We start from the raw sequence: 23,510 nt of genomic DNA, 5'->3' as shown, positions 1-23,510 counted from the left end.
GAAATGGAAAACATGCTTCCTTACTCTTAGTACAAAAGCTGTCAATTAGGATTGTGTTTCATGAGGAAATGCTCTGCATCACTTGCCATCAGGGAAATACAAATCAAAACCACAATGAGATACCACCTCACACCAGTGAGAATGGAGAAAATTAACAAGGCAGGAAACAACAAATGTTGGAGAGGATGCGGAGAAAAGGGAACCCTCTTACACTGTTGGTGGGAATGTGAACTGGTGCAGCCACTCTGGAAAACTGTGTGGAGGTTCCTCAAAGAGTTAAAAGTAGACCTGCCCTACGACCCAGCAATTGCACTGTTGGGGATTTACCCCAAAGATTCAGATGCAATGAAACGTCGGGACACCTGCACCCCGATGTTTCTAGCAGCAATGGCCACAATAGCCAAACTGTGGAAGGAGCCTCGGTGTCCATCGAAAGATGAATGGATAAAGAAGATGTGGTTTATGTATACAATGGAATATTACTCAGCAATTAGAAACGACAAATACCCACCATTTGCTTTAACGTGGATGGAACTGGAGGGTATTATGCTGAGTGAAATAAGTCAATCAGAGAAGGACAAACAGTGTATGTTCTCATTCATTTGGGGAATATAAATAATAGTGAAAGGGAATATAAAGGAAGGGAGACGAAATGTTGGGAAATATCAGGAAGGGAGACAGAACATAAAGACTCCTAACTCGGGGAAACGAACTAGGGGTGGTGGAAGGGGGGAGGAGGGCAGGTGTTGGAGGGGAATGGGTGACGGGCACTGAGGTGGACACTTGACGGGATGAGCACTGGGTGTTTTTCTTTATGTTGGTAAATTGAACACCAATAAAAATTAATTAAAAAAAAATAAAGTCAACCTATTTTAAAAAAAAAAAAGGATTGTGTTTAACTGTATATAATGGACAGCAGAGTATAGTGGGTAGGAAAAAAGAGAGTTTATCTCATGACATATATGTGCACATGCATGCAAACACACACACACAAGGTATCAGGCAGTTTGGAGGTATTAAGATGGTTCTACTGTGCCATCAAGTGACCAGCCTCTTTCTACTTTCTGCTCTGACATTCTAAACTATGGTACTATACTCCACATTCAACTCCATATTTCAGAAAAGAAAAAAACCTCATATCTCTCTTAAAACAGGTTCCATGAAACAAAGACAGCAACATCCCAAGATTGCCTACTAGAAAGAAAACCAACCAACCAGAATCAAAAATGGCTTGGTACAAACTTGACAAAGGTTTCTTCCTGAATGTAAGCCCCTTGTCTCCCTTTTCTTAGGGCATTTGCTTCAGAAAACTTGTAATTGTAAATTCTTTCTTTGCCCCTTTGCAGTGTACATGTCTACTCCTAACCTCTTGCCAATTTTGCAACCTAGGAAATGTCTTTCTCAAGAACATGTGAACTATCTCCTGAGATGTAAACATTGAAAGAGATAGCACCCCCATCTCCCAGTCCCTGTAGAGGGTACCAGCCTAATTTCTAATGGTGCCAATTAGCAAACACAGATGGCCTAATTACAGACAAAATCATGGGCAACCTCAGGAATAATTCAATGTACTTGACACATCCCATTGATCAACCTCCCACTGAAGTCCTCCAGTACATTTCCAAGTGCTCATTCCAGGGCTTAAACTCATTCCACCTGACACATTACCCCAGCTCAACCCTATCTTTTTATTAACAGAACTGGGTATTCAGATTTGATCTGTGCTCTCTTCCCCATTGTTGGCAATAGTATAAGAATAATATCAATTTCCACTTGCTCATCATATTCAGTGCAATTTTATTGAACACTAAATACAACCAGATATTTGAGCAAAATCAACATGAAATAAAGTCAATAAGCAAAACTCACACCTAAAGAGAGAGGAAATTAAGAATCAGAAAAGCTCCTCTCAAGGTAAATTTCTCTGTGCCAACTCTCTACTTCAGGATTCTAAGGACCCATGCCTTCACATCTAGGGATGATCACAAGCACTGTTACTAGCCCTAGGTAATTACAATACCACTTAGGATCCTACTAGTGACATCCTTATACTAGTCTCTTTGTAAGTAAAGCCTTCTCAAATTATTCCAATTCAATTAATTTGAATTATTATATTCAAATTGTTCTAATCTGAGAAATAATTAGCATTGGCAAGAATGTGGAGAAAGAGAAACACTTGTGCACTGCTGGTGGGAATGTAAATTGGTAAAGCCACTATTGAAAACAGTATGGAGGTTCCTCAAAAAATTAAAAATAGAACTACTACATAATTCATCAATTCCATTTCTTGGTATTTACCCAAAGAAAATAAAAACACTATTTCAAAAACATGTATGCACCAACATGTTCATCTCAGCATTATTTGCAATAGCAAAGATATAGAAACAAGTTAAATGTCCATCAATGGATGAATGGATAAAGAAGATACAACATACACACACACACACATAGAGAGAGAGAGAGAGAAATACTATTCAGCCAAAAAAACCTGAAATCTTGCAATTTACAACATGATGGATATTGAGGGCATTATGCTGAGTGAAATTAAGTCAGATAGAGAAAGACAAATACTGTGTGATCGCACTTATACATAGAAAGAAAAAAGAAAAAAGTTTACTGATACAGTTAACAGGCAGAGGAAGTGGTTAACCAGAGGCAGGGATGGGGTGGCAAAATGTGATAAGGGAGTCAAAATTACAAACTTGCAAGTATAAAATAAGTAAGTCCTGGGAATGTGATGGACAGCATGGTAACTATAGTTAATAATACTGTACTGCGTATTTAAAACTTCCTAAGAGAGAATAATTTTTGAAAGTCCTCCTCACAAGAAAAAAAAATCTATAACTATATATAGTGATGGATGGTAACTAGATTTATTTTGGAGATCATTTCCCAATATATACACATGTTGAATCATTATGCTGTACACCTGAAAGTAATATAATGTTATATGTCAATTATACTTCAATTAAAAAGTTTTTAAAATTATTCTAATTTGAGTGGGCCATCTGTTCCCTATTAGTACTCTATCTACTGCAATGCTCATTCAATTAGGCAATATGGAAGTCATTAGCAAAAGCAGTTTCAATATACCAATAGGACAGATTTTTATAGTCATAGATTATAAAGGTGAGGAAGTAAGAGCAATATACAAAGATGATTCTTACAAGAGGCTGAGTCAGTGAAAGAAAGACCCTGGTGATGCAGGGTATGACTGGGAAGTGCCATGGAAAGACTTAGGCATAAGTGTGTGCAATACAGATTTTTTTTTTAAGTTTTCAGTCTTTGGAATCTTCAACTATTGAGTTGAAAGATTCAGGAAAATAGAAGACAATTGACACAGGAAAAAGGGATACAGTCCTTGCTGCTGTATCACTTGGTTTGAATATACAAACATGCTCTGACACCAGTGATAAGCTATGAAACAATTTGAAGATAACTGAATTTCACCTTTGCCTTTGTGAAATCCAAACGGAAAACTGCATCAAGCTGAGAATAAGTGTCCTGAGATAGACACACACACACACACACACACACACACACACTCCTAACACTTATCAGCTACCTTCCCTCATTTCACAACTTTGAGTTTAGACAAAGCTTTTTATCACTTCATCATAGCTCACAAGCTGTAACCTTTCCTCCTACTTCTACAAGCAAACCTCATGTCCTTTTCAAAGTGTTGTATTCATTGCAGTATTTGTATTTCTTTAACCATTTAGCATGTCAAACTCTGCTAAGTTTTGTCCTAGTTTTCTTTTTTATGTGTCACTGATAATTTTTTTAAGATTTATTCACTTATTTTGAGAGAATATGGATAGGAGAGGGGCAGCAGGAAAAAAAAAAGAGAATCTCAAGCAGACTCCCCACTGAGCATGGAGCCTTATTTTTAATGACCCAGGAAATCATGACCCGAGCCAAAATCGGTCAGACACTCAACTAACTGAACCACCCAGGCATCCCACTATTGTTTTGAGTACTATGCTCCTAATTCCATTTTTCCATAAATTCTGTGATTTCCCATGGGGCTTTGCATAGCCCAGTGATTCTGAAGACCTCTTCTGTCCCATTACAACAGAATGGACTATTTGCTAGAGTCAGTGGAGAGGAAACCAAGCCTAGACACAAGAAAGGCAAACACACAATTTAACCTGGCAGAGCTGTCTATCTGCTGGGCCCATGCCCTGGGACTAGGTTTGTTCTCAGAGTGGCTGAGGCAGGCATCCAAAATCACTTGGGGCCCTTCCTGCTGGAGTGAGACAACCTGCTCCAGGAGCAGTTGGGTGACACTGAGGAGTGTTATGTTGCAGGCATGGGGCGGGGGCGGGGGGGGGGGAGGGGGCAGTCACATCAAGACCAGGTGATTTCAGAGCTGTGATTTACATCCAAAACCCCAGGAGTGGTAGGAGAGGGACATATCTGCTCTGAGGAACAAAAGGCCCAGCATAGGCAGCAACAGCCAGGAGAGGGGAAGCAGCCCAGAAGTTAAGAACCAGCCCAGGGGCATCTTCATGGAATCTCCTGCAGGAGTAAGTAAATCAGCCACTATCACAGACACTGGGATGGGACTCAATGGAGGTAGTTCCCCTCTGAGGATTCTGTCCCTGTCTATGAATCTGGTTCACTGTCCTTGGATTTCTCAACTTGCCTTTCCTTACCTTCCATCAGTCTCTTCACCTGGGCAGGGGTTAAGAACTGTATGTGGGGATGAGAGAAAAGAGTTGCTGCTGAGCTCTAATGTGACCATATTGCAGACAGTGGGGCTCTTGAGCCAGGGGAATGTGCAAAGAAAACCCCTTGGCTGCCATAGTATCAGGCACACAGGGGGCATTTAGTAAAACTTTGTTGAGTAAATGATCAAGCTAAGTAATTTTTTAATAATAAATTATAAAGCAAAGATTCTCAAAATAAAAGGATTTTATGAATTATGAGTCTCAAATCTTCAATGACTTGGAAGTATATAAAATGCAGTATATAAAATGCATTCTTAACTGGTTTTATTTGTAAAAGAAAAAAGCCAACACCACTATCGATGTAAAATATTTTATTAAATCAGCCAAAGGGGGAAAGTGAGATTGGCTGTCACTATTGACATTGTTATTTACAAGTTTTCTGAAGCAAATGCCCTAAGAAAAGGGAGACAAGGGGCTTACATTCAGGAAGAAACCTTTGTCAAGTTTGTACCAAGCCATTTTTGATTCTGGTTGGTTGGTTTTCTTTCTAGTAGGCAATCTTGGGATGTTGCTGTCTTTGTTTCATGGAACCTGTTTTAAGAGAGATATGAGGTTTGCTAATATCTTGATTTATTCTTCAGGTTATCCCCATGCTTCATGGGGTATGGTCCTTTATAACCATGTAAGTCACTGCTACGTTTTATGACCCAATGTCTAATGTTCTGGAATATCCACCACTGTTTCTTGAATTTTGGTCTATTTCTTGGTTCAGGAGTTGTATGTGCAGCAAGAGAGATTTATCTGGCTACTTCTACTGTGCTACTCATTTATCACTGGGTTGATTTTCTCATGGTCCCCTGCTCTTCTTAGTCAGACATTTCTCAGTCTGAATCTACCATGCACTGTTTGGGCTTTCATTTTCGACAATTCCATCACAATTGCCTTTCATCTTTGGAGTTTTCCTGTTTGTGTGTGTGTGTGTGTGTGTGTGTGTGTGTGTGTGTGTGTGTCTTTCATCAGTAGCTCTCCATTTGTTTTGTGTTAGTAGTTGATGTCATTCATTGATATGTTATTGCATATTCTTAGTGATTGCTAGGTTTTGTAGTGGGAGTAGGAACCTGTGGTGTGTTGAGTTTGTCACGTTGATTCAGAGATCTCTAGAACCTATTCACTCTTCGGAAGTTTTGAAACTTTTTTTGTGGTCCAATGTTTTATCAATTTTTGAAAATATTGCATGAAATAATGTAACGTATATTATGTTTTTACGGGGAGTTAGTTTACCCAGTACCCATTCAAACCTACCTTTGCATAACTTTCCACTATCATAGAGGCTGGACATCTAAAAGACTTGATTTTTGAGTCTTTCTTGGAACTAGAAATGAACATCAATCTCATTTCTGATCAATCAGATGTGAGTAAAAGTCTATTGAGACTTCCTTTTAAATTTCTTTCTCACTATAGAAATCTCATCACAATTCACAAATAGAAAAATGGAACAGAATAAATAGACCTAGTACATATAAAAACTTACTGCACAGAAAAGGAGGCATCAGTAGCTAATGGGAAAAGAAACTAAAACTACTGTTTTGCTATCTGGAGAAAAAACAATACAAATATATTCTTCCTCCTGTAGTTCAAAATCTATTCATAATAAACAAATTATATATTTTGTAATGAACCATTAAAACCAGTTTTAAAAAAGGTAATGAAAATAATAATCAAAATTCTGAATTGAAGATGATCTTCTAATTCACTCAAGATATACTGCCTATTTTCCCTTGCTATTAAAATAACTTGAAAATGTTCTATAGTCATGCAATAAAGACCTCACAAATGAGGAGGTATTGTTAGGAAAAGTTATATGGTGAACATTGGATTCACTTAAGTATGAATATCTAAATATTTAAATGTCAAAATAACAATGGTAATTATAGTAATTAAATCTAGTATATGTTAAAATTCATTTAAGGAAATATATGGTATTATGTATTTTTAAAATAATACTCTAGCCTTCTAAAACCTGAAAGTTGGAGGAAAGTTGTTAGTGGTTTAATTATCTTACATATCTCAGTATTTAAAAAATCAATAAATTGAAAAATATAGGTTTTAATATGTTTTCAATTTAACTTTTGTAATCAAAAAGGAAAAAAAGGTTATACTTTAAAAGAACCATTTTTGTCTATGCTATCCAGAGCAATCTACATATTCAATGCAACCCCTATCAAAATACCATTGACATTTTTCACAGAGCTGGAACAAATAATCCTAAAATTTGTATGGAACCAGAAAAGACCCCAAATAGCCAGAGGAATGTTGATAAAGAAAACCAAAGCTGGAGGCATCACAATGCCAGACTTCAAGCTATATTACAAAGCTGTGAGCATCAAGACAGTGTGGTGCTGGCACAAAAACAGACAGGTAGATCAAGAAAACAAACTAGAGAACCCAGAAATGGACCCTTAACTCTATTGTCAACTAATCTTCAACAAAACAGGAAAGAATATCCAATGGAAGAAGAACAGTCTCTTCAATAAATGGTGCTGGGAAAATTGGACATCCACATGCAGAAAAATGAAACAAGACCATTCTCTTACACCATACACAAAGATAAGCTCAAAGTGGATGAAAGACTTAAATGTGAGACAGGAATCCATCAAAATCCTAGAGGAGAATACAGGCAGCAACGTCTTCGACCTCAGCCACAGCAAATTCTTGCAAGACATGACTCCAAAGGCAAAGGAAACAAAAGCAAAAATGAATTTTAAAAAAGCTTAAAAGCTTCTGCACAACAAAGGAAACAGTCAACGAAACTTAAAGGCAACCTATGGAATGGGAGAAGATATTTCCAAAAGACATATCAAGTTCAAAAAGGGTGTTGCCTGTGTTCTCCTCTAAGATATTGATTGAATCTTGTCTCACATTAAGATCTTTCATCCATTTTGAGTTTATCTTTGTGTATGGTGCAAGAGACTGGTCTAGTTTCATTCTTCTGCATGTGGATGTCCAATTTTCCCAGCACCATGTATTGAAGAGACTGTCTTTTTTCCAGTGGATGGTCTTTCCTCCTTTGTTGAATATTAGTTGGCCATAAAGTTGAGGGTCCACTTCTGGATTCTCTATTCTGTTCCATTGATCTATGTGTCTGTTTTTGTGCCAGTACCACACTGTCTTGATGACCAAAGCTTTGTAGTACAACCTGAAATCTGGCATTGTGAGGCCCCAGCTATGGTTTTCTTTTTTAAAATTCCCCTGGCTATTCGGGGTCTTTTCTGATTGCACACAAATCTTAAGATAATTTGTTCCAATTCTCTGAAGAAAGTCCATGGTATTTTGATAGGGATTGTATTAAACGTGTAAATTGCCCTGGGTAACATTGACATTTTCACAATATTAATTCTTCCAGTCCATGAGCATGGAATATTTTTCCATCTCTTTGTGTCTTCCTCAATTTCTTTCAGAAGTGTTCTGTAGTTTTTAGGGTATAGATCCTTTACCTCTTTGGTTAGGTTTATTCCTAGGTATCTTATGCTTTTGGGTGCAATTGTAAATGGGATTGACTCCTTAATTTCTCTTTTTGAACTTGGCCACAGTAACTTCTTGCAAGATACATCCATGAAGGCAAGAGAAACAAAAGCAAAAATGAACTATTGGGACTTCATGAAGATAAGAAGCTTTTGCACAGCAAAAGAAACAGTCAACAAAACTAAAAGACAACCTACAGAATGGGAGAAGATATTTGCAAATGACATATCAGATAAAGAGCTAGTTTCCAAGATCTATAAAGAACTTATTAAACTCAACAGCAAAAAAACAAACAATCCAATCATGAAATGGGCAAAAGACATGAACAGAAATCTCAGAGGAAGACATAGACATGGCCAACAAGCACATGAGAAAATGCTCCGCATCACTGGCCATCAGGGAACTACAAATCAAAAAACAATGAGATACCACCTCACACCAGTGAGAATGGGGGAAATTAACAAGGCAGGAAACCACAAATGTTGGAGAGGATGTGGAGAAAGGGGAACCCTCTTGCACTGTTGGTAAGAATGTGAACTGGTACAGCCACTCTGGAAAACTGTGTGGAGGTTCCTCAAAGAGTTAAAAATAGATCTGCCCTACGACCCAGCAATTGCACTGCTGGGGATTTACCCCAAAGATACAGATGATGTGAAACGCCAGGACACCTGCACCCCGATGTTTATAGCAGCAATGTCCACAATAGTCAAACTGTAGAAGGAGGCTCAGTGTCCATGAAAGATGAATGGATAAAGAAGATGTGGTATACTTATACAATGGAATATTACTCAGCCATTAGAAATGACATATACCCACCATTTGTTTCGAGTGGATGGTATTGGAGGGTACTATGCTGAGTGAAATAAGTCAGTCAGAGAAGGACAAACATTATATGGTCTCATTCATTTGGGGAATATAAAAAATAATGAAAGGGAATATAGGGGAAAGGAGAGAAAATGAGTGGGAAATATCAGAAAGGGAGACAGAACACGAGAGACAGAACTCTGGGAAACGAACCAGGGGTGGTAGAAAGGGAGGTGGGGGAGGTTGGGGAGACTGGGTGATGGGCACTGAGGGGGCACTTGATGGGATGAGCACTGGGTGTTATGCTATATGTTGGCAAATTGAACACCAATAAAAAACAAATTAATTTAAAAAAAGACATATCAGATAAAAGGCAAGTATCCAAGATCTACAAAGAACTTATCGAGCCCAACACCCAAAAAACAAATAATCCAGTCAAGAAATGGTCAGAAGACATGAACAGACATTTCTCCAAAGAAGACATACAAATGGCCAACAAACATATGAAAAAATGCTCAACATCATTTGTCATCAGGAAAATGCAAATCAAACCACAATAAGATATCACTTTACACCAGTTAGAATGCCTAAAATTAACAAGATGGGAAAAAACAAATGTTGGCAAGGATGTGGAGAAAGGGGAACCCTCTTACACTCTTGGTAGGAATGCAAGCTGATACATTCCATACTCTGGAAAACAGCATGGAGGTTCCTTGAGAGGTTAAAAATAGAGGTACTCTATGACCCAGCAATTGCACTACTAGGTATTTACCTCAAAGATACAGATGTATTGAAATGAAGGGGCACCTGCACCCCAGTGTTCATAGAAGCAATATCCACAATAGCCAAACTGTGGAAGGAGCCAAGATGTCCTTTGACAGATGAATGGAAAAAGAAGATGTGATATAAATCAATTGGATAAAGACAATTATATGGTTTCACTCATATGCAAAATATAAGGGATAGTGTAGAGGATCATAAGGGAAATGGAGGCCACTGAATGGGGAAAAATAATAGACAGGGAGACAAACCATGAGAGACTCTTAACTCTGGGAAACAGGGTTGCTGAAGGGGAAGTGGGGAAGGAGGTGAGGTAACTGGGTGATGGGCATTATGGAGAGCACATGACATGGTGAACACTGGATGTTAAACACAATTGATGAATTATTTAAAACTACATCTGAAACTAATGATGCACTATATATATTGGCTAATTGAATTTAAAAATTAAAATAACCATTTTTATTAAGCCATCAGCAATAGTTTAACAAAATGTGCATGGCAGCTAAATACAGAATGCTAAGATTTTAGCTCCAGTGTGTTTATCATTTAAAACTGGAGCAGCCCCAGTAGCTCAGCTGTTTAGCACTGCCTTTGGCCCAAGGCATGATCCTGGAGACCCAGGATCGAGTCCCATGTCGGGCTCCCTGCATGGAACCTGCTTCTCCCCCTGCCTGTGTCTCTGCCTCACTCTCTCTCTCTCTCTCTCTCTCTCTCTCTCTCTCTTCATGTCTCTCTCTCTGTGTCTCTCATGAATAAATAATTTTAAAAAATTGTAACCACAAATAAATCACTTAATTTCTATGAACTTCAATTTCCTCAAATTTGGAAAAGTCCTCTTTCAAAGGAGTTTTTGTGCAAACATCTAAACCCTATCCAAAACAAAACCATTATGGTAATTTCTGTTTTGATTTCTTGTTCTTCCTTGGAAGACCTCTATTCTATCCTTAATTTTTACCTCCTGAGAAATCAGAATATTCAGGACTGAATACTCTCCTACTTTGTCTACATCAAAAATACCTACAAAAATACCACTGAGTGACCTGAAGCTGGTAACTAATTTTGTTTCTTCTGTAATCTTCCTTTTAGGACTATTTTGGTGATCTCAGTTACTCTTTTCTGAACATTTTCCAGAGACAAGAGACATGGTGTAATATCATGATGAAAGGGATTATGAGTGAATCTTATATCTTTAAATTAAATCTGAATCACAGCTGAACACTTACCCAAGTTCCCTTCTTATTTCCCTCTATCTACAGACAGACACTACAGTTTCAGATGTCCCAAGATAGGGATATCTCCCAGAATGCACCCAACAGCTCAAGATTTCAAGTGTCTAAGTTCATCCTGATGGGGCTTCCATGCATTCATGAATGGCAGCTCTGGCTTTCCCTGCCTGTCCCTGGCTCTGAGATGTCTCAGCTCTTGGTGCCAACATTCTTACTGTGATCACTGTTCACCATAAGCCTAACCTCTAGAGCCCATGTATCAATTCCTTAGTGTCTTGGTTATAGTGGACATCGGCTTGGCTAAAATCATCATGCCCAAGATTCTGGCCATATTCTGGTTTGATGTCCAGGCCATTAGCTTCCCTGAGTGATTTACTCAAATTTATGCTGTTCATTGTTTTATTAGCATGGAGTCAGGCATCTTCTTCTGCATGGCTGTGGATAGATATGTAGCCATCTGCCACCCCACTTCAATACTCCTCCATAGTTACTGAAGCTTTTGTGGTAAAAGCACAGTGTTCATGGTGCTTAGGAATGTACTGTTGACCATCCCAGTGCCTATACTGCCCAGAGACACTATTGCTCCAGGAATGAAATTGAGCACTGCATGTGCTCCAACCCAGGGGTTACTGGCTTGGCCCATGATGATATTACCATTAATATGTTCTATCAATTGGCTTTGGCATGGGTCCTGGGTGGAAGTAGCAAGGTTCTAGTCTTTATTTCCTATGCTCTAATCTTTCATTCTGTGCTGGCGCTGCACTCTACTGAGGCAATAATCAAGGCTCTGAGCACCTGCCGTTCCCATCTCATCTTCATCTTCTTTTTCTACACAGCCATTGTGATGGTATCTATAGCTCATCTGGCTGGAAAAGCAGTTCCCATCTTTCCTGTTCTTCTAAATGTGCTCAACATTGTCATTTCCCCAGCCCTCAACCCCATGGTATATGCTCTTAGGGCTCAGGGGTTCAGAGTAGGCTTCTGGAGGGTATTTGAGATAGAAAAGAATGTGTCCCCAAAATGACACAAACTTAAAGAATGTGATATGTCATGTTACAAAAGAGCACAGGTTTTGAAAACCCAGGCTGCAGTCCAATTTCCCTCTTTCATTAGGAAATACAATTTGCTAGCCAACAAAAATTCACACTGTCTAGAAATAAAAATGCTGTAAATTAAATAGATATGAGAGGCAGTTCCTGACTAAATGGAACTATATACTTGTTTTTAATGGAATCAATTTACATTTAAAACCTACAAACTTAGAAATAATTCAAACATGCATCAGCTGATGGATGGATAAATAAAATGAGGTATATCCACATTTTGGTATATTATCCAACAATAAAAATGAATGAAGTGTTGATACATGCTACAATGTGGATGAACCTAAAACATCATGTTAATTGAAAGAAGCCAGACATAATAGGTCATATATTGTATAATTTTATTTATGGGAATTGTGTTTAATAAGCAAATCTATAGAGATAGAAGTTGATTGGTGTTTGTCAGGGACTGAGAATGTTGGGTGTGGGAGAAGAGTGATCAATGCTCTTAGATAACATTTCTTTTTGTGGTGATGAAGGTGTTCTGGAATTATATAATGGTGATAGTTGCACAAATCTATGAATATATTAAAAACCATTGAATCATACACTTCAAAGTGTAAAACAATAGTATGTGCAATACAATTTTATTTTTTAAATGTTGCCAGATGCTTGTCTAACATTGCAGGCAGCAGACTTTCTTCTAGAGATCAGTATAATAAAAATTAATTATATGTGGCAAGCATATAACATATATTATTTTGTGACTTGACAAAGGCTGATCTTTCTCACTATATACAGAGCCAATTTTTATTTGATCCAAGAAAGCTTTCTGGAAGAGAAGTAATGAGACCACCTGCCCCTATAATCTCTTCATTTTAGATTTTAATATATGCCTTTTCTCAAAGAGTGGATGATGATCCCAACAGAGTCTAGACCTATCTGCATCAAAGATCATAGAAAAATTCTCAAGGGGAAATCTCACCATCAGTTAAGAGAGAGAGTATGTGTTGGGATGAAGTAGAACTGATGTCCTGGGACCAGTATCAAAATCCAGATGGACAAGGGAGGGTTGCCAGATTTAGCAAATAAAAATACAGAACATAAGTTAAATTTTAATTTCAGAAAAATAGCAAATGTTTTTTAGTAATAGTACATGCCATGCAACATTTGGTATCTACTCGTACTTAAAAAATTATTTATTGTTTATCTAAAATTCAAACTTAACTTGGTGACCTAAATTTTATCTGGACTGCCACCAGGTAGTAGATTGTTCACAGTCCCCACATGGCTGAAGGTGTGAGGAAGGTGGGAAGACTTTGGGAAGAGTATTTTTCATAAGATGAAGCATGTAAGTACAAGGTAAAGGGCTGTCAAGTTGGGAGTCTCAGTATGGAGCATGCTTGGCCAAAAATACTGAGGAAATGTATTCATCCTACCACAAAGAAATTTTTAGGGAATAGAAAGTGGTATGACAGTGTGGAGAAGTCATAAATCTTCTTCCTAGGAAACTATAAAATTAGAAATAATTATCAGAAATACTCACATCATGGTTCTGGATACCACCCAGTGGAAAAACTACATATTGAGAGGCATTTATTGAATAGCTGCCAAATGTTGGGTAGGAGACACAGGACTCTTTTGTTCTTGCCTGGAGTGACTCCCATGTAACCTCTTCCAATCCCACTTGGTCAGTATGACAATTTCACCAGTGAAAGACTGGGTGTAAATTTGCAGCTTCATTGTCAGAGAGGCTGATTATTTGGAATGAATGAAGAGTGGAAAACCCTTTTCCAGGGTGAAGGGAAAAGCCCTGCAGTCATCCTAGCCAGAGAATTGTGTCCTGACTGGGGTTAGCAGCAGACTAGAAGACTGGCCAGATGTTCACAAGGAGATATTAGCAATGAGAGAAGCTTAGAGGCTTTGATTAGCTCTTACACATACCCCACTGACTAGAAGTTTGTACAGACATTCAAGGGAGAACAAAGAGACCCCAAATTCTCCACACATCCTAAACTGCCCAGAAGCTAAGTGCAGAAAACACTTGAGAAGACTGATGGAAAATTAAAGCCAGAGCAGACTTAAAAATTGCCTAAACTTTGAATGTAAGCACATTCCAAGCTGAACACAAATCCACAGCAGAGGAGTCAACTATTACTGGCTCAAGGTATTTAGACACAACATCTGATAAATCACTGGTAGCCTACTAAGCTACTAAGCTATTTATCTACTAAGATAAATCACTGGTAGCCTACTAATCACAGGGAAACTCATTAAATTCTAGGCTTAATAATAAAATTTTAAATTTAAAACTTTCAAGCAGAGAAGTCAGGTGAGCACTGTGGGAGAGACAGGTTTCACAGATGCCAGGAAAAGTTACTTTAAAAAAACAAAACAGCAACAACACTTGTGGGGGGGGGGAAATCAGGAAAAAAAAGTATTTAAAATGAATAGTTTTAAAAAGTTGTTTATTTAAATAAAGTAGGAGACATGTAGAGAAAGAAGACAATAAGACCTATGGTGGGGCGGGGGGGATGGAGCAGTCATCAAAATGGACTCTCAGTGAACCCAGATATTGCTTTTATCAAAGACAGATTTCAGAGAAGATATTATAAATATGTTAAAAGAATTAAAGGGAACCATACTTAAAGAATTAAAAAAGATAGGAGGACAGTGACTACAAGCAGAGAATCTTGATAAAGAGATATAAACCATATATATATAATGGAATTTTTGGAATTGAAAAGTAGGATAACTGGGGGGGGGGGGAACAACAGTGAATTTGCAAGTAAATCTGAAGGACAAAGAGAAAAAAATAGTTAAAGAAAAAGGAACAGAGACTCAGAGATCTGAGACACAACAAAATACCAACATATGTGAAATGCAATTCTCAGAAGGATAAGAGAAACCAAGAATGGGGCTGAAGAAAATACTGAAGAATCAAAAACACTTAATAAAAAAACATTAATCTACATATTGAAGAACATCAGAGTCCCAGCTATGATAAAAACAAAGATATCTACATCTACACACTAAGAGTCAACCTACTAAAGACAAAGACAAAACAATCTTAAAGGCAACAAGAGAAAAATAATGCATCACAAACACCCATTACAATTGATAATGACACCTGGAGGCCAGAAGGCAATAGAATGACATATCCCAAGTTCTGAAAGTTCTTAGTCTCAACCAAGAATTCTATATCCAGCAAATTATCCCTCAAAAATAAAGGCAAAATAAAACAATCACAAACAGAAAAAAAAAAAAGGCTGAGGAAATTCACTGCCAACAGACTTTCCTTATAGGAAATACTACAGAAAATCTTGGAGGAAAGCAAGTAACACCAGACAGTATGTTGAATCCATAGGAAGAAATGAAGAAACTAAAAATGGTGAATATGTGGCAAACATAATGACTGTATAAATAAATATATATTTTATCTTTTTCTCTCAAAACTTCTTTAAAAGACATAAGACTATATAGAGCAATAATAACAAAACTGTGTTAGTGGGTTTGTAACACATAAAGATATAATATTTATGCAACAGTGAGAACAAAGAAGGAGGAGGTAATCTAGATATTTTGGAACAAAGTTCTTATATTCTATCAGAATCAAGTTTTCATTCATGTAAAGTAAATTGTGATAAAAAGAGGTGCATTCATAAAGCAATATCTAAGAAAATAACCAAAGCACAGTTTAAGAATTAAAGGATTAAAATGGTACAATAAAATTTTTATTTCATACAAAATAAGTAAAATGGTAGTAAAAGCAATAGATGAGCAAAACCTGGAGGAACCTGAGACATACAGAAACAAAAAGCAAAATGGCATATACAAATCCAAACATATAAACAATAACATCAAATATGCAGGGATTAAAGGGACGCCTGCGTGGCTCAGTGGTTGAGCGTCGCCTTCAACTCAGGGTGTGATCCTGGAGTCCCTGGATTGAGTCCCACATCGGGTTCCCTGCATGGAGCCTGCTTCTCTCTCTGCCTGAGTCTCTGCCTCTCGTGAATAAATAAATAAAATCGAAAGAAAGAAAGAAGAAAGAAAGAAAAAGAAAGAAGAAAGAAAGAAAAAGAAAGAAAGAAAGAAAGAAAGAAAGAAAGAAAGAAAGAAAGAAAGAAAGAAAGAAAGAAAGAAAGAAAGAAAGAAAGAAGAAAGAAAGAAGAAGAAGAAGAAGAAGAAAGAAGAAGAAGAAGAAGAAAGAAAGAAAGAAAGAAAGAAAGAAAGAAAGAAAGAAAGAAAGAAAGAAAGAAAGAAAGAAAGAAACTCTGAGGGATCCCTGGGTGGCGCAGCGGTTTAGCGCCTGCCTTTGGCCCAGGGCGCGATCCTGGAGACCCGGGATCGAATCCCACGTCAGGCTCCCAGGGCATGGAGCCTGCTTCTCCCTCTGCCTATGTCTCTGCCTCTCTCTCTCTGTGATGACTATCATAAATAAATAAAAATTTAAAAAATAAAATTAAAAATAAAATTAAAAAAAAGAATTCTGAAAGTACAAATAGTTTAAAATTTAAAAAGTAAAAATATAAGCTATACAGATAAAAATCGTAAGTGCTGGACTGACTATATTAATGTCAGATAAAATAGACCTTAAAACAAATATTTCTAGAGTCATTTAATAATGCTAGAACAAATACCTTAAAAAGATATATCATCTATAAATGTGGGCACCTATCAATAAAGCCCCAAAATGCTTAAAGCAAATCTTACATAATTTAGAGAAAAAACAGCTCAACAACAATAGTTAAGGATTTCAATATGCCAACCTCAATAATTAATAGAATAACTAAACAGAATATCAGCAAGAATACAGAACACTTGAACAACATTATTGACCAATTTGATATTTGATATTTTTATAACACTCCACCCAATGACAGCAGAATACACATCTTTCAGGTACATTTAAATATTCCAGGATAAATCAAATACCACATGATAAAACCAGTCTCAACAAATGTTAAAAAAAAAAAAGTTAAAAGATTGATACCATATAAAATATTTTATGATCTCAACAGAATTAAATTAGAAATTCAAAACAAGGGGCACCTGGGTGGCTCAGTGGTTGAATGTCTGCTTTTGGCTCAGGGTGTGATCCTGGAGTCCCAGGATTGAGTCCCACATCGGGTTCCCTGCATAGAGCCTGCTTCTCCCTCTGCCTGTGTCTCTGCCTCTCTCTGTGTGTCTGTCATGAATAAATAAATAAAATCTTTATAAAAAAAGAAATTCAAAACAAATATTTCAAAGAATCTCCAGATGCTTAGAAATAAAATTACACACTTCTAAATAAACCGTAGGTTAAAAAAAATTATAATGGGAATTATAAAATATTTTAAATAACATGAAAATTAAAATGCAACATATGAAAATGTATGGAATGTATCTGAAGCACACAAAAATGGAAAACTACAGCTTTATTCTTTTTTTGAAAACTGTAGCTTTAAATATCTGTATTTAAAAAGAAGAAAAATTTCAAATCTGAAATCTAAGCTTCTATTTTAAGATATTAGAAGAATTAAAACCAAAGCAAATAGATGAAATAATAAAAAGAGAACAGAAATCAATGAAATAGAAAATTTAAAAAGAATAAAGAAAATAAATAAAACCATTAATCCATCCTAAATATTTATTTAAAGAAAATAATCTGTAAAAAGATGTGAATTTTATTAAGAAAAATGTTCATTGCATCATTACTCAAAAAATAAAATGCAGTCCATAAAAAGCATATTTACAAGACTTTATAATTATAGGGGCACCTGGGTGACTCAGTTGGTTGAGCATCTGACTCTCAGTTTTGGCTCAGGTCCTGATCTCATGGATGGTGACACTGAGCCCCAAGGCAGTCTCCATGCTCAGTAGGAGCCTGCCTAGATATTTTCTCCCTCTGTCCTTCCTCCTACTCATTCTCATTTTGTCTCTGTCTCCTTCTCTCTCTCTCTCTCATAAGTAAATAAGTAAATCTTTTTTTTTTTTTTTAGTCTTTATAATTACAAGGGGAAACTACGAAATAAAACAGTATACCTAGCACAGGACTAGCACCTCACAGCTGCCTAACAAAATCTGTGTGTCACAGGTCTATAGTAAATGTAGTCTTTCCCAGTGTTTTTTTTTTTTTTTTTTTTTTTTTTTATGTTCTGGACCATTCACTGAAGGGAGCCTTCGGGAAGCTTATGGATGAATCCACACTTGGGCATCAGCTGCTTAGAAGACTGATTCTGGATGGATGTGGAGCAATGGTAGGAACCATGAGGTGACCAGCCAGACTGGTCCAATGCAGGGCAGGATATGGAGGCTGAAAACCCACAGCAGAGCCACGAGTAATCAGCCCTTAAACTGGGATGGGTGAACACGAGAGGCAGCAGTAAGGAGAAAAGCTGCATCCTTTTCCAGCAGGTCAGAGTGATTCTTCCACCAATGAAGTCTTGAGATTAACCCAATATCTTTCATGTGTCCCCCTGGCAGTAGCATAAGAATAATAGAGTATCTGGCAGCTAAAAAATTACCATAATTAAAGTCTCATTTAATCTTCATAAAATTATTAGTTAGATATCCTCCTCGACATTCAAAAACTCCAAAAATCAGACTAATTCAGTGGCTGTATTAATAATACAACTTCAAATTTTCACATATTTGACACAATAAAGCATTATTTGCTATTCATTCAGAAAGGAAAAAATGATAATATAGCAGGTTGAATGGGACTACTAGTGGGTCTCCTCCAAATGTCATTTTCCCCAGCTTTATTCAGATATAATTGACATACAACATTTTATAAGTTTGAAGTGTACAATGTGTTGATTTGATATATATTGCAGAATGATTGCCACCATAGAGTTAGCTAACATTTCCATCACATCACATAATTACTATTTCTTTTTAGTGTCAAGGATATTTAAGTTCTACTCTATTAGCAACTTTCAAGTATATAATACAGTATTATTGCCATGTTGTGCATTAGATCCACAGAAATTACTTTTTTAAAACTAGAAGTTTGTACTCTTAGACCAACATCTCCCCATTAATCACCACCATGCGTGGTAACCACTATTCTACTGTTTCTATGACTTTGTTTTTTTTATATTCCACATATAGATTATGTCATACAGTATTTGTTTTTCTCTTTCTGACTTGTTTCACTGGTACTTTCCCTTCTGTCTGCCTCTTTTATTTATGAGGGCCCTTATGATTACATTGGCTCCACCCACATAATTCAGAATAATACCTGCTGATTAGCAACCTTAATCCCTCTTTGCCATGTATCCTAATATTATTGCTTCCAAACAGTAAGAAATGACTTTTTAAAGCTTCAAGCAAAATTTCTCAGTAAATTAAATTGCCAAAAGATAAAGATCATGTTATGAGTGTACTCTCCAATAAACATCTCAGATGGATAACAACTGAGAGCAAAGGTCAAATTAAAGGTGGTACCTTCCCACTAAGGCATCAGAGTCCCAAAGTAGCCTCCATTTAGTTCAGAGATATACATGGAAGTGATAAAGGGAAAAATAGAAAAATTTGGAGAATTATGTCTTTAAAAGATTTGAAATGTGTTTATTGGCACATAAGTGGAACCAAGTACATAAGAAACATACTAGGTTTTTAACCAACTTATGTTGCCAAAAAAAAAAAAAAAAAAATCAAGAGCTCAGCTAAGAAATCCCTTGACTGTGATCCCTGGGTAGCTCAGTGGTTTAGTGCCTGCCTTTGGCCCAGAGCATGATTCTGGAGTCCCGGATCGAGTCCCACATCAGGCTTCCGGCATGGAGCCTGCTTTTCTCTCGGCCTGTGTCTCTGCCTCTCTCTCTCTCTCTCTCTGTGTCTTTCATGAATAAATAAATAAAATCTTAAAAAAAAAAAAAAAAAGAAATCCCTTGACTACTTAAGAGTTAATCTAACTCTTGAGATAAAACATTTCAACACCAGAAAATGGACTGAGAAACCTCTACTGTCCCCAAGAAGGACATATTCCCCCAATTCCTATTTTAGATACGACATAAGAAGATAATAGAAAAGAAAAAAGATTCCAGAGAGATGCTTTCATGAGTCACAGTAAGGAATAGACAAGAGAGTTTCTGCTAGAGACTCTATCAAGAAACTTCTTCCACCCACCACCTCCCCACAAAAAGAGAAACTTCCCCCAAATCCAGGGCACAGAGAGTATTCCCAGTGTCTGCCCAATGGGGACTTCAAAATTGCTATGAAATAATGACCATTGTATGCCTCATATTCATCATCTTTCCAAATGGAAGAAGTTGTTGTTAAATGTTTCTGTCACACTATCATATAATTAATAAGGGGGTGAGAAGTCAGCACATAAATTTCCTTTTAAATCATAGGTCTCAGGGCACATGGCTGGTTCAGTGGCTGAGTGTCTGCCTTTGGCTCAGATTATGATCCTGGAGTCCTGGGGTGGAGTCCCACATCAGCTGCCCGTAGGGAGCCTGCTTCTTCTTCTGATTATGTCTCTACTTCTGTCTGTGTGTCTCTCGTGAATAAATAAATAAATATTTAAAAATACTAAAAAATAAAATATTTCTTAAAATAAATAAATCAGGTCTCTAGGCCAAGAAAAGACTGAAACAAATCTGATGGAGAAATTCTTGTGTATCAGCTGAAGATCCTACACTTGGAGCTGGGTGAAGTGCCTGGATAGGACTTTGGGGTTTCTACAGTGGAGATGATTTGAATGCGTTCTAATATGGGAAGAAGAGAGAACACAGAAATATTAGGTGATCAAAAGCATGGGTGAAAAAAAAAAAAAAGCATGGGTGGATCATGGATCACACGCTCAGACAGCATTCACTGCAAACCCATGAGCTTCCCTACATTTCCAACCTTCCCTTGCAGTTGAGTTATGGCCTTGTTAAGACAATGTGCTCATCAAGGAAAAAGTGAGCAAAAATAACAAATCACTTCAAGACCAGGGCAGCCCGGGGGGCTCAGCGGTTTAGCACAGCCTTCGGTCCAGGACGTGATCCTGGAGTCCCCGGTTGGAGTCCCACATACGGCTCCCTGAGTGAAGCCTGCTTCTCCCTCTGCCTGTGACTCTGCCTCTCTCTCTCTCTCTCTCTCATGAATAAATAAATAAAATATTTTTTTAAAAAGACCAAAAAGGAAATAATTTCTCTTCCCTGCTTTCACAACTTAGAGAAACGCGTGTTGCATACGACGACACTTCACAAGACAGAGGGATCCAAAATTTCTGGTTACTTAATGGAGAATAGATTCTGTTGATATACACTATACTGTAAATGAGAGAGAAATGAACTTTATCAATTCACTGAAATAAAGTATAGCTTAAACTATCCTAATTACAGACATGTTTATTTTGAGATGCCATAAGACATATAACTAGAGATGTCAAGAAACAGTTGAATATATGATTTTAAAGAAAAATTCAAGGCTGGAGATACCAATTTGGAGGTCATTCTAATTTAGAAATGGAATTTAAAGCCATACAACTGTCTCTGATTAGGGGAGAGAGTATGGATATAGAAAAAGACACAGAATCACAGGATATTACCTTATTTCCTCTTTTTAACATCTGAGTATTTGTGTGCTGTACCATATTCTCTATTATCACTGTGGACTCATAACTTGTTCTTGGTTCATGCATCCAACTCAGACAACTAACTCTGAGGGCAATGCCTATGTCTATGTCACTCAACCATTTTCTGCAAAAGTTAAAAAATTTATTTTTTAAAGCTAGTTTTTTGTTTTTTAAGATTTTATTCATCCATGAAAGACAGAGAGAGAAAGAGATTGGCAGAGACACAGGCAGAGGGAGAAGCAGGCTCTGTGCAGGGAGCCTGACGTGGGACTCGATCCTGAGTCTCCAGGATCATGCCCTGGGCTGAAGGTGGTGCTAAACTGCTAAGCCACCAGGGCTGCCCAAGAAATTTATTTAATATAATAATAGTGATAGTTCCTTGCATATAAAATGTAATCATTTTTCAATGATTTCAATCCTTAGTCTTTTTCAACAGCTTACTTTAAAAAAAAAAAAAAAAAGCATTTTTAATGCCTTTTACCTAAATTGATTTATACAGCATTTGTGGTTATGATGGCAATTATGTTGGAGATGATGATGATGGCTATCACACAGTCTTAGATGGTAAGCAGAAGGCAGAACAGCCTCTGAAAATATCGGAAATCTCACATACATCAAATCTAAAGCATCTTGCTTGGGTAACAAACTTCAAGTTAGAATGAGAGCTAATATTGAGCACCCCCTAAGTGCTGAGCAATGTACCAAGTAGTTTCCAGATTTTAATCTTTACAAAACCCTTACAGCATAGGTACAATTGGTTCTCCTTTATAGGTTAGGACTAAGTTTCCAAAAGGTGGGAATCTAACTATGGTCAAAAATCAGGAAGTAAGGGAGTTAGGATTTGACTCCAAGTATATTTTATTCTAAAGCCTATTTGCAGCCTTTCTGCTTCAAAACACTAAAGTACTAAAATTGGGGTCTTGGTCAATAAGTTCTTTTTTTCTCCTGCTAGTAAGAGAAAACTGTGAAAGAAACATAAACTTTCTCAAGACTTCCCCACAACAGATAACATGAGCCATACTGTCCCTGATTTGCTTGGTTTTTGCTCCATAGATGATGGGATTAAGCATGGGGCAAATTAATGCTTAGAGATTTGCCAGAAGGATGTGGATATGGTGGGGGATATTTCAATGGGTCAAGAAAGTAAAAAAGGATGGGATGAAAAAGAGGAGAATGATTTCAATGTGGGAACCACAGGTATTGAGAGCTTTGTGCCGGGAATCCTGGGAAGGAAGTCTAAACACAGCTCGGAGAATCAAAGTGTAGAAAATACCAATGAGTGCAATATCTACCAAAACTGATGCCATTGGCACTGAGAAGCCATACAAGATATTGACAGTGATGTCAGCACAGGCCAATCTGGCCACCCCAATATGCTCACATTATAAGTGGGGAATGATATTTATTTGACAGTATGGCAGTCTCTTCAACAGGAATATGATCAAGAACATGTCCCAGTGCTTCATTCCCAGATTGCCAGAGTCATTTTTCCAATTGCCATAGGAATTAAGATGGCTATGTATCTCAAGGGAGTACAAATGGCCACATAGTGGTCAAATGCCATGGCCATCAGGATACCTGACTCAGCCACAAAGGCAACATGTATGAAAAACACCTGAGTGATGCAGGCATCAAAGGCAATCTCCCCAGCATGAAACCAAAAGATAGCCAGGGCCTTGGGAACAGTGGTGGTGGACAGCAGGATATTAGTGCCAGCCAACATGGATAGGAAAACATACATGGGTTCATGGAGGGTGCATTCACTGAATACAAGGATGAGGGCTTCATTTCCCAATACTGCAGTGATGGACATGTGGCAGAAGGGGATAGAAAACCAGGCGTGGTAGTTCTCCAGTCCCGGGATGCCAAGTAGGATGAACACAGTGGGGTGGAAGGTGTGAAG

General features: G+C 37.4%; 2 pseudogenes; one reads left to right on the top strand and one right to left on the bottom strand.

Annotated features, from left to right (window-relative positions):
* Positions 1–11,057: 11,057 nt before the first annotated feature.
* On the top strand, positions 11,058–12,032 carry LOC121476095 (annotated as a pseudogene).
* A 10,465-nt stretch (positions 12,033–22,497) lies between these two features.
* Positions 22,498–23,510, bottom strand: LOC121476094 (annotated as a pseudogene).

The sequence above is a fragment of the Vulpes lagopus genome, chromosome 15 (genome assembly GCF_018345385.1).
Source record: "Vulpes lagopus strain Blue_001 chromosome 15, ASM1834538v1, whole genome shotgun sequence".
Lineage (NCBI taxonomy): Eukaryota > Metazoa > Chordata > Mammalia > Carnivora > Canidae > Vulpes > Vulpes lagopus.
This window is presented reverse-complemented; position numbering and strand designations above follow the sequence as displayed.